The sequence below is a fragment of the Mya arenaria genome, chromosome 1 (genome assembly GCF_026914265.1).
Source record: "Mya arenaria isolate MELC-2E11 chromosome 1, ASM2691426v1".
Lineage (NCBI taxonomy): Eukaryota > Metazoa > Mollusca > Bivalvia > Myida > Myidae > Mya > Mya arenaria.
The window spans coordinates 44454931-44467197 of NC_069122.1; the positions used below are offsets into that span (position 1 = coordinate 44454931).

General features: G+C 32.6%; 1 long non-coding RNA gene across 1 annotated transcript; it reads right to left on the reverse strand.

The window, feature by feature from the left end:
• Positions 1-1070: 1070 nt before the first annotated feature.
• On the reverse strand, positions 1071-9092 carry LOC128231161 (uncharacterized). Its single transcript, XR_008260308.1, has 4 exons — positions 9080-9092; positions 5477-5548; positions 1700-1847; positions 1071-1192 (listed from the first exon to the last, which is right to left on the reverse strand). It is a non-coding gene; the product is annotated as an uncharacterized LOC128231161 (long non-coding RNA).
• Positions 9093-12267: the final 3175 nt, after the last annotated feature.

The following is a 12267-nucleotide window of genomic DNA, read 5'->3' on the forward strand; positions in this document are numbered from 1 at the left end:
ACCCGAGCAGTCATGATAAATACTTATGATATGCCGGGGTAAAGTCGCAATACCTATTTATTTAAACATCAGCTGACTTTCGTATGGGTACATGATTTAATTAAATCAATGTGTGTATCCAAAATTCGGGGTACCGTAGATTATCGCTATTCTGTATTGCAAAACGGTTAAGTCTGGAGAGTTATGAAAGTTTGTGATTTTCAGATAAAAGTAAAGATATAAACAACTGGCATAGACATGTAGGGGTTTCGTGCCTACTGTTTAATTTCGATTTATAAGATTTCGGAAGCATCTATTAAAACATAAATGTAAATCACACCATGTCAGTCAAGCACATGTGAACTGATGGTAATGTCCGAAGATACAACCTAAATCGGCACAGATTTGCACAGTAAACGCTTCATTTATTTTTGTGCGCGATACCACGTTGTCCTTGTTTCGTCACATCTCTTTATATCGGCTTATACTCTGTTCTTTTTACAAAGCATAATTAGAAGTTCCTACTGTGACGAAATAAAGCTTACTGTACAGTACAATTTAAAGGTATCTGATACATTTAATCGACCTCATTGCATATCAACAGTTATATCCTACTAAAGTTACCTTTAGTTACCGCAAGTGTTGTTCAAGCAAAACGTCAAATGCATTGATTAACACTTCCATAAGTAGCACCCCTCCCATCCCAATGAAAAAAGCACAAACAATATCTAATATTTCAGTCGTTTGTTAATTGGCCTTAATGCTTATTGCCTTAACCATCCCTCAGATCTCGGACCATTGATTTGATAATTCATTGAACAACCGGTGCGTATTTAATTATGAAAAAAACACCTAAATAGCAATTAGCCAATAAACATTTACACGGAAATTGTGGCATCCCAGGGGGACAAATAAGCTTTGGGTGGCTGGTAATATGCAAGCCAGACTTTCCTCAAACTAGGCCTTTATGTGTGACACAATAAGGCTCATGAGAGTGTCTTCAGATATTATAATACATCAGAAACAAAAACCACCGGTGAGAACATAACCTTACTTCAATGTATTGTAATACACGCAATGCATTTCACAGTAGTCTGAACGGCGACCTCACTGTCTAAAAGTCCGCTCCGCATGTATTACCCTGCTACATCTGACGTGGACTCCAGGGTGTCCAAACTAAACACACCACGATTGTACTCGTCAAACAGTCGCTCTGGAAAGCATGTATGACTGTTAATCGGATTGTTCATTCACATATCGGGGATGAAAGCATACTTGTTCCTCGTGCCATAAGGCAATGCATTAGATAATACATTTTCTTTTACATCCTTCGATATCCAAATATATTATCGATTCATTGGATGAACTTGAAACAATTTTCTGAATTAAATACGTGCAGTTAGAGATGTTATTCCCACACTGCGGTTTAGTGATTGTGCAGAAAACATACAAATATACCGAAGCAATTAATTGAATTGAAAATAGTTAAAGGTAAACATACAAATAAGAAAATCTTTGACAATATTTATTTCTTAATTTCAACTATTCAGTCATGCATTACAACATCGGATACAGAGCAAAGAACAAAAAACGGAACTTATAGCGCTGAACTTTATAGTCAATAAAAGTTTTTAGTAGAATAGAAACAAGAATCATTATAAAAAAGAGGACATGGCCACTCCATGATGTTCTTAATTTCACACGACAGTGAACGACTTACGTCTTATCTCATGACAATCACCATAGTTACAGCTTGCACCTCTACAGCAAACGTTACAGACTCCCGAATGATCAGTATCACAATTGGCATTTTGTGCAAGGCATCGGGTTAAATCGTCAAATGCCGTTTTCATCACATCGCGGCATAACTGCAACATACATGTGCAATGATAGAAAATAATGTTTGCCAATGACTCCTGGCCATACTCACATGCTAGTTATATATCCATTTTTGACATATATGTAGGCAATTGGATAAAAAAGTTTATATTTTGGTTTGGTCAAAGGTAAGACATCTAATTATTATTTTGTGCAGTTTATAAGAGTGCTCTCTATAGCTTTGGCTATAAAGTTACGTAGAGTTAACAAGTAGGCGGAGCATAGCTTGTCAATAACAATCGTGCAAATGAATGCCGGCCCATTTAACTTATATGCAAACTTAGCCTAGTCATTTTATATTGTCCCTGAAAATGTGAGACAAAAAAGTAAATTTATCGACTTCCCTTGTGAACAATTATCAACAAGCGAAATTAATTTTAATAATCCGAGAAGTGGTGGTATAAAGTATTAATTTACAAACTAAATAACTAGCCTTAAGATATTCTCTGGACAAATTGCTTAATATTATACAATTGCCTGTTGCTTTCTGAAACAAATATTTGATTAAGGAAAATCCTACATAAGTTTTGGCGCAGAGGGCAATTAAAAAAACAGGCCACTCTTGACCTGATTGTATAACTCAAGACCATATATGCAATTCAAATATTAATACCTCTTAAAAATGCATTTATATGCGCAATCCTGGTGCAAATGATTTAAGTAATACAATAACAGTAGCTCCCTTAACTGACGCTCGGCATTTTAACGATAGTACTGGGGAAAAGATGTAGTACTTGTTCAACCCAGGAAAGTTAGATCCAATGTATCGGTACTTTTCACCGAGCACGTTACAGAACTAAGGTATCTATTCGCAAAAAGCTAGGGTATCTCAACCGGATCTCTTGTATATTACTCTTTTTTCAAGTCTTCTAATGTCTGGATGTTACTGCGAATATCAGTCACTTCTGTCATGCCACTTTTAACACTTAACCACAATTTAAGTCATGATGACGTTACGGCGGTGTCAAGCCATAATGCAACCAATAGGCGCGGATAAACCTTGATAAAATCAAATAAACAAACAAGGAAAATAGCCTTCCTGTCCATTTGACCGAAATACAGAGCAGTTTAAGAAAGGGGACATAACACTTGGTTCTTGAGATATATATTGTGAATTGCATATTTTAAGGAAATGCTCAAACTGTATAAAAAAGGAGTTTGTTATTGCCAACTGCCTTTTCAGGATTGCAATCAAATCGAACAATGTTTGTATATATTGTAAGTTGTTATATGGCTCAGTTAATGTAAAAATATATATATAAAAAAATCAATCTCGAACAGAAAAAAGTTTATGGCTATTTATGGACATATCTTACTGTGGTCTATTTAAGCTATTTACCATAACATTTTTTTTTCAAAAATTAAATCGATAAAAATGATATATATGAAAAAATAGTCGTTATGTAAAATGTCAAGTCAGAGGCCCTTTTTTACTTTTGCGTACGTTCTCTCTCACATACGGCTGTTTAAGTGCTTAAAGTTTAGAAAAATAAGAAACCATCGCATGTCACATGAATTGAAAATATCATTCATTGTTTGTAATAGACGGAGCTACATTTCGTAACACAATGAGAAACCATTCAACAAAATCTGTTGTATTATATTTAAATATAAATGTGTTTGTTATCTTTTATATGAACCTTAGGTTAAGTTTAGAAACCAAATATTTATGCTCACATACATTTATAACTAATAATAATGGTAAGCAAGTTTTAACTGCTCGTGCAAGAACATTATAGGCAAAAAAATAAGCATCCGTTTGTAAATACAAACTTCATTTTTCACACATATATCATCAGACACTGGTGCAAATTAGTACAAGCCTTTTCTACTACTGTCTTGCTAGTATATTTAAAGTAAAAGAGTGTTACTTTTTTATTATCTATATTATAGAGTTGATATTTGTTGTTTCAGTGTTAGAGGGCAATTCATTCTACGAGTGATCTCGTAAAACATATTTTCACGAGTGGCGAAGCCATAATGATTACAAGTAAAATTAAATGCGATCTTGCACTGAAATCAACATTTGTTCTGTTTCTTTTATCCTACAGCAGAGTTTCATATGTATTCTTATTATTTTTTTATTTTTTTTTCTACGCTGCTACCCCTGGGACGCCCCTTACGCAGTTTTATAGCTGATGACGTAGACGTCATTTTTCGATTCCAGGTTCATGGAGAAAATGTGTACTGATAGTTTTTGTAATAGTTTTTTGTTCACTGATTATATAGTGCGCACATCTAATAAACATTTTTCAATGAACTATTAGTAATTCATGTATGTTCCAAATAATAATAGTTAATGCACGGAAGTACTTTTAAATTAAAAAGGTCATTAATACATGATATTTAACCTACGGCACCGTCTACTGAATGGAAATTTTAAAGGTCGAACATGTAAGCAAATCTTTTGCGGATAATCATTGGATAAAAAAAGATTCATTAGTTTTAGAGTGTGTTCGATGATTCATGAGTATTGAGTCATCCGTCATTGTCAGAGACCAGTATGATTTGGTTAAAGACGGCTCATTAACCAGGTATACAGTGAAGACCACATTGTTTTGTATGAAAGCAAATTTTCGAACATACAATTTCAAATTTCAAATTTTCTGGTTCAGAAAGGAAGTGTTTAGTTTTAATCAATGGGACGTTACTACAATGGATTTTAAAAGTAGTTCTTAAAGTTGATATTTTTTCTCCTAAATTTGCAGTGAAAATATCTTATTGATTTATATCACTGTTGTTCTTTCAATGAGCAAAACATGAAAGAAATCGGTGTATTTCTATTAGTTAATGCCTATAATTGCCTTCAATTACCTAGTAAAGTAAAATTTGAGAAAGTTTTCATTGTAACACCAATAGCTTATTCGGCTTTACCTGATGACAAAAACACAACATTACATATCTCTATATAATTATTAGATATTAAATATTTCTTAACCGATTAATTCAAAATGATCGCTGGAACTTCAGTTTGATGTGCAAATACCGCTTAACTTGATTGTAAGGCTATGTTTCACACGTTAAACGGGTTGCTTTGTTTGGTGATATTAAATTACTTTTAATATTATCTGAGTAGTTATCTCCATTTTGGGAGAAAAAATATTGATCAACATGTATTTCAATATATGAATGCAAAGAACACTTACCCTTGGATTGCTTCGTTAAGATATTGATAGAACTCTTACTTAATGCGATATCCAAATGTAACGTAACAATCTCGTGACATGGCCACATAGTCAATTGAACATATCATGCGCTGATAAACAGAGAATAATTTTCTTTAGAATTTAAAATTGAATAACACCACATACATATAAAATATTGAATTTGTATTGCATTACGAGCCAAAGACGTTTGAAATTCATATTTTTGCAATAATAATAATAATAATAATAATAATAATAATAACAATAATAACAATAATAATAATAATGATACTACTAATAATAATTTAAATGATAATAAAACAATTTGTTGTAGGGATATCATATTCCAGAACTAATGCTTTTTTATGAGACAAAGTCATGTTAACCCACCTCATGCAAAGAATATTTTGTACATAAACAGATCCCCTTAATCGTTATCAGGAGTTTATGGATATATATACTTTACTGATTACCTCAAAGTTGAAACATCCGTATCTGATGCTCGTAGGTTGTCCTGGATGATGCTTGGTTTGCCCAAAACAGGCCTGATAAATAGAGAAAACAAGTAAGTAGCGAGTCCCGCGGTTATTTGCATGAATCGTCCATTATCAGTTATGCAGCCAGGGCCAATTTTCGTTGTGCGGCCAATGGAACGTTTGCAATTGAATTCAATTTTATCCTTTTTGATCACAATGGACGCAGTGTAGTATCAAGAAAGTAATCGCCATTTATTGATACGCTGGAACAGCATGTGTTTTTAAATTTCAAAAGGGAGGCAAAAGCGAATATAGTTAAGGAAATTGTGCTAGTATACTAAAACCAGTGTAGACTAATACGGAGGCGTTTTTATTTGGCGTTAACATTGAAAACAATACAGATGAGGCGGCAAATCTGTATTTCCTTACATTTTTAACACTGTTCATATATTTCGATATCAAAAATCGTGATATTTGCATATTCAAGAAAATTCTTCCTCTTTATTAGAGTTCATTGATTAGTTAACTGCATTGTGAAATTCAAGACATAGGAATAAAAGAATGTCAGTGATTTGTATAAAACCTTATCGACAAGACTTGTTGGGGATTTTCAAGCAAAGAATGAAAATGATGGAAAACGATTTGTCAGCACAATGTTGTTTACTTTACCCGGCTTGGCTCACTCTAAACATTAATTTATTTTGGGAGTATTTTTACTCATTGTCGTGAAAATTAAGGTGATACGAGTACAACTCGAGTGGCGGTAAACTTTAAATTATATACAATTACGTAGTAAACTTACAAAAGAAGAACAGTTGGACATAAGGAAACGCAAAATGTCAAAATACAACAAATGTTTTACGAACTTGGATGGGATAAAAACGTTTAATATCTTTTTAATTTAAAGTTTTTCCCTTGTGCGAACCCACAGCGCCTTACAAAATTCATTGAAAAACGTAGGAGCTGTTATTATATAATACATAGAAGCAGATTTTTTCAAAGATACATAAAAACAAAAAAGCGAGAGAATATAACAGGATTATTTTCTGCGTAATATTAAACATGCATTTGCGGGATGCGGTTAAAAAAGGCGGTACCGACTTCGAGAAAAAAACTGCAACTCAACAGAAAACATATAAAGATTTAAATTTATTAAGTGGTCATTTAATGCGATCTAGAATGCCCCGCTTACAATGGCAATTTACCCATGAAGATATTGCAATTTTAACGGGACATTTAAGATCGAAATCATGGCCGCCCCGAAATGAATTTAAATTCTTAAATACTTGACACTAGCCGGTGACAGGGAAATCAAATTCTGTGTGCTCAACTGCCTTTGTAACGCCTATTTCGATAGTTTTTGGTCTAATAAGGCCAAAGGAATTAAGTCCAGTCATGTCCGTTTATGATCCGTTGTAACCGATGTATATGATAGCATTTGTTTCTGAAATTAAGATCCTTTTTCAAGGTATATTAAAATGAAACTTTAAAAGGTATTAGCGTTACTAATGTTTGGGAACTTCAGGTAAATTATCTATTTTTATATTTAATTGAAAGGAGGTGTGAAAACCAACTCACAACATAAAATGTCTGTAAACACAGCATATAATACCAACAATAAAATAATAAATTATAGCGGTAATTTAGCAGTACTTGCACAAAAAAATATATTTTGGGGATAATGTTTCATTGTAGTTCAATTTAATATGTAATGCGCATAGAAGATCTCGGGTACTATATATTTTTCATATTTTAATTCATTTATATAATTCATGTTTTCTTACAGTTAAACATTAAACATAGGAATATTTAATAGGACTGTCTTGCGTAGTCAGTGCAATTAGAATAATAAAGGAATGTCTCGTTTTATTATGCAATGATGCATTTGCATTTCTACGACATCGAATTTCTTTACTAATGTCAAGGAAAATACCAAAAGCTATCAACTCATTTGGACTTATTCATATCATGGTTTTAGAAAAAACTATACTCGGTTAGTCGAAACAAGTTGCTAATGCATTGTATTTTGAATTTGTTCATATTGTTTTTATATAAGTTTAATTATTCAACAGTTCACTCAACGTTTATATTGTCCCCTGTTTGTGTGTGAATTCATAAATATGATGAGCGAAACTCCTACCGTATCAGCTACTGTTAGCAAAACATACAAAACACTAACCCATTAAAGCCATAGGGGTTTCTCTCAATCGGTTTGCACAAAATATATTTTACAGACAATGTTCAACCATGACATTAGTTAGTGTCAACGAAATGACGTTTATTGAACGATGTTAATAATATGTTTATTATGCAATATGGTTAGTGGGTCCAGGATTTGCCATTCTTTGGCGTAAAGTAAAAATAAGGGATGCATCTGTTAAAAAAAACATGTGAAGTATAAATATGGGTAGAATGGGGTATGGGATCACTTTACCTGGCAATTTATGTGTTATCTTAATTGCTGCATTGTGGTGAATGTTTCTACAATAATATCAAAAGTAACTTTATTTTGCTAGTATATTCTATTAAAAGAAAATATTGTTTTTTATTTAATTGAATTTTCAAAACCCCAGTAAATTTACATTTTGCTGACCATTCCAAGGAAGTTAGTTATTAAATTGAAAAACATCCTTAGTTTTTTATATAGTATATATGCATTGTGTTGTTTGTGGAGTTTTGTGGTGTTGTTCCATGTTTATGCTTTAGGACTATTTGTGTTGTATTCTATTCATTGGCCTTGTACCATATTGCACCATTAAACGGGATTTATGACAAAAAATTTAGAATTTGGACTTGTTTCTATAGTTATTCATATAACTTTTGAGCTATATTTTAGTATTTGTTTTATATCAATTACTTGTGACCGACATTTTACATACAGTCACCAAACTTGGTATGCACAATGGTCATGATCAGTCTATAACCCCTATTCATTAAGGTTCATACCGTCAAAAGACAAGGTCGTGGTGACCATAACTAGAAATGGTATGTGTGATTTCGTTTCCAATTAATATGTTTTTTACCTCCTTGGAATGTATAGTCTTTAAACATAGGCTATAATCAGTTGAAAAATGAAATTAAGTGTCAGTAGGTCAAAGGTCATGGTACCATTTCTTAAATATCAGCAAAGCTATTTTGATGTTGTCTGTTTGTAGCGTTTGCATTTATGTGTGGGTGGTGTTCATACGTTTATATGTGTCTCTAGTTTATTGTTGTTTTGGAGACCTACTTGTGCCTTTGTTATTTTTACAGTTTGACTACTGGGCTTGTCCCTGTGGTTTGGATTGTATCATTGTGCTGCAATTGAAATAATGAAAGTCGGAAAGTATTGGTTTAATAGCATTTACGCATGCATTTATAGCCAAAGATTGTTTTGCATGAATATCGAACAAGTTTTATCCAAGTTATTGCTATTTAAATATATTAAAATGACTTTATCCAAGTCATTGCTATTTAACAATTTTAAAATTACTCCTGAATAATCTTTTATACAACAATGTCTAACATGAATGGAACGCTGCCTATAAACATTTTTTAAATATTACCAAATATTACATGTAATCAGTCACGAACAATTTACCTTAACCAATCGAAACATACCTGGTCTACATCGTATGTTGTTAAAGAAGTGCATTCGCTTGGATTAGTCATGTCACCTTGGTGTGAGCCCGCCGAGTAACAGAAGTAGCATTGATCACTTACAGTGGTGTCTTAAATAGAGAACATGTTGTCCAAATACGCATGGTATCATAATCAGTTAAATCTGGTTAAAATAATTGACGATTTACCGGTTGGTGGTATATCTAAAAGTGTATGAATATTGGAAAATGTAAATGGGCAATATAATCATGAACAATTACAACGACATGCACTCAGAGGCAGAGCTGAAATCCCGACATGCCTTAATTGTTCCGACATGCTTAATTCAAGTGTTCTAAATGTCATAAAAGTATGCAGTAATCCGTGAAACGAATCTTTAATTTACCTGCAGGAATGCTGTAAAGTTTGCAATCCATTTATTGTCAGACTTATGAGCGTTGCTGCGTTCAGTTTGTCTGTTAAAAGATTAATTTGCGCAGCGCACTGAATGTGAAATGTGTGTATTAATTTGAATCAAAGAATGAAGATTTAATTAGTTTGCCTAATGATCTTTTTAATTATTTGTTTGTTGACCTTTATACAAAATTTATAAAATCTTATAAAAATCATAACTAAGCGATAGTCAATGTTCCCAAATACTGGCAATTCGTCTTCAAAAGGTCAAAATGAAAAAGAAAAAATAAATAAGCCTAGAATAAAGTCCTTTAGAATCTTATTTCTCACAGCCATCCAAGCAACGGAGATCTGAAGCAGACGACGGATGGAAGTAGACGTTTCCTGGTTAAAACTGTTATTAGAAGTCATTACATTGCATTTACTTTGCATTCACTGTGTTTTCGGATCGTTTTGAGTTCGTTTGAATTACTCTTTTTTACCTTAAAAGATTATGAAAAATAGGTCAAATTGTACCATGTTAATAAAATACTAAAAAAGTCATAAAATGGGAGTGGACATCCCTCCCTGCCCTACCCCGTTCTGTCAGACATCCCATAAATATATCATTGGGAAAACACTGTTTATAAACTTAAATCATTTATCCCATAAATAAATAAATTGAATTTGAATTGATAGGGAATTCAATTCGTAGCTACACTAAACACAATATGGAAGTATTGTTTATAATATCCTTAAAGTCAACATTTTGTAGAGTTCTACTTAGGTTTGAAATATATATTGTTGTTGCCATTAACTCCAACCAGTTTAATGTTCCTTTAATTTAGAGGTAAAGAAATGCCAGCGCCTCATCATAGGGCACGTAACTATGTTATTCATTGTTTCAAAGTTCACCCCGTATGCGTTTGGCCTATATGAACTATTTTGTAATTGTTAATTAATATTGGATCAATTGTGAGGTTATGCGGATATAAATTATTTTAACTCCAGGCATATTTTGATCTAGTAACCCTAGGTAATCTCGTGGTCCAGTAAGCTCGTGATCCACTGACTATTCCAAGGCACCAATCTCATAATTCAGTGATACAGTTATTATGATGAGGGTCTGGTCTGTTTATGTTTTTCGTACTATTGCCACTCGTGCAATGTCTTTCAGGCCCTTATCCGTGCCTCTAAACTGTGTTCATACTTTGTGTTGCCACTGTGTTTGCCCCTTTTGTTAGTTTTGTATTAATGGGCATTAACCTGGCAGAGGGGCACTTTGTTTGTTATGCAACTGAATCAATGCTTTTGCACCTGAAGAAATGTTGCAAAACAACTGAGAAATGCTATTCTGTCGACAAAGTGTGTTACACTCTGTACAGACAAATTATAATGTCATTTTGATATACCAAATTAATGTAAGAAATTAAACTGACAGATATGCACACACTCCTGGTGAAGATAACTGAAGCAGTTGAATTTCGTAGTAAAAACATGTTCATTGTATGTGTTAATTTGAAATATTTCAAACTTTTTATACATTTTCATCAGAGGCATCTGTAACGTAGATAATGTTTTGTATTTATTCTTATGTATGATGATCACTGCTTAACTTTCCATGCTTGTAAACAAAGAAACAAAAAATCGACGACTACATATATAACTGCGCTTGTTGTTGAAAACATTTTTTACACTATTTTTATCATTCGTGACACTTGTCAAAGTCTACAAACGTTATCAACTTTCCATGAGAACATCTGACGAAATTCCGTTAGTTTTTAAAACCAATAATACAGATGTCATAGATCCCTTCTATTACCATTTTTTTTCAACAAAACAATTGAGGTCATTACAATTAATCTTAATCATACATGAGCTGGCTTCAGTTACATTATATATTGAATGCTCCTCGTATGTCACATATATACGATCAACATGGAACATTTTTCAAGATTTGACTATACTTACTCATTAAACCGCACAATTTAGAATTGCATAAATGTCCACTTTTGCAACATCTGAAATGAGATAATATTTAAATATGCTGATTGGTTTCATAAATAAGGGCCAAATGGCTCATGCCGCAGATTGGTCATTTCCTTTAAGTATTCGAATTGTATTTGTAGTCTTGACCCCCATTTGCAAGCAAGACAACAAAGCATATGGCAAAACAAGAAAACGAACATGAAAACTCGTATGCACAACACAGAGCAAAACAAACAGTTATAAGATATATTTAGCTTAATAACAATTGAACTTAGAATGATATAAAACGTTCAAGGATGTGATTTATTACTTAGCAAAATATATTTGCCACACCATTCCCATGCTGGTAAAGGCATTTCTTTCCAATTGTAGACATTTAATTAATGAGCTTAGCTTTCTTTCCTGAAGATTCACTGAAATTTAGTGAAGAACACATTTTGTGGTATTGAGTAATTACAGAACTTTTACATGGCTATTTCGAGGTCTATAGAAACTTGCGTTTATGTCGCAGAATAAGATGAAAAGAATATAAGAACATTCTTTAATATTTTGTTATTATCTTTCATCAAACAAAAATAAAATCTTGCTTTTATTTTATAAAAAAACGAATATAAATGGACATGCTTATTAAACGTTTACTAGAAACAATGCCAGGATATATACAAACATTGAAAGAATAGTATTATAAAGAATAACTGTATAAAATAAATTGATAAAAATGGAACTCACACTGTCAAAAAAACTTAAAGATACTCTTATAACTGCGACTTCAAATTAGGTTCTCGACATTTTTATATATATGACATCTGACCTGTTTTGGTCGTGTC